Below are 778 nucleotides of genomic sequence, written 5' to 3' on the forward strand. Positions count from 1 at the left end.
CCTGTTCGAACGTAAAGGCTATTATTACGATACCTGTCGTTGCTACTTCAGCGAGATTGATTTTGCTTAACGCCTCGGGAGGAGAGAGAAAAAAATACACTTCCACGGCCTTCCCAAAGACCTAGATCTTAAGAAACCAATATCGATAACCGTGGTAGTACACGTCTATATATACTATATAATGTCGCGTGTACGTTTAATGCAGACACGTGTACGGTTTAGGTTTTGAAACAGTCAATGAGAAGGGATAATATTTTATTTAGAAACGTAGAAACCGTTACTCAACCTTGCATTACGTGTCTCAATAAAACCGATATCTATTTAAAGTATAAAAATTGCTGATCGAAAGAGTGGATTACGTGGGTACGCCGTTCACAGAGACCGGAGGGACAAAACTTTTACCAGACGGTATTTCTTAAAATCAGATAAGCGGATCATTGGGAGATTCGGTTAGAAAAAAAAGAAAAATGTCCCGGAAAAATGCATCGACGTAAGACACTCTCTCTGTCCTTCTTTTTAACAGCAGATGACGTCGTAAAAATAAAGATGCGCAACATGTTGTGTAATTATTATTTTTAATGGAAGGGTATCATAATAACGAACGAGCTCGATGAAAAATTGATACGTGTTTTAGGATTTTTATTTATTTGAGTCCTTATGACTAAGAGATTACATTGTCATATAATGCATAACCGACAGAATAAGAAACTTTCGATAACGTTTAGTACCTGCTGTTCCAACTTAATACGTGCAGCAGTAAAAACTTGATAATGCTTGT

This window comes from Habropoda laboriosa, unplaced genomic scaffold, assembly GCF_001263275.1.
Source record: "Habropoda laboriosa isolate 0110345459 unplaced genomic scaffold, ASM126327v1 scaffold22, whole genome shotgun sequence".
NCBI lineage: Eukaryota > Metazoa > Arthropoda > Insecta > Hymenoptera > Apidae > Habropoda > Habropoda laboriosa.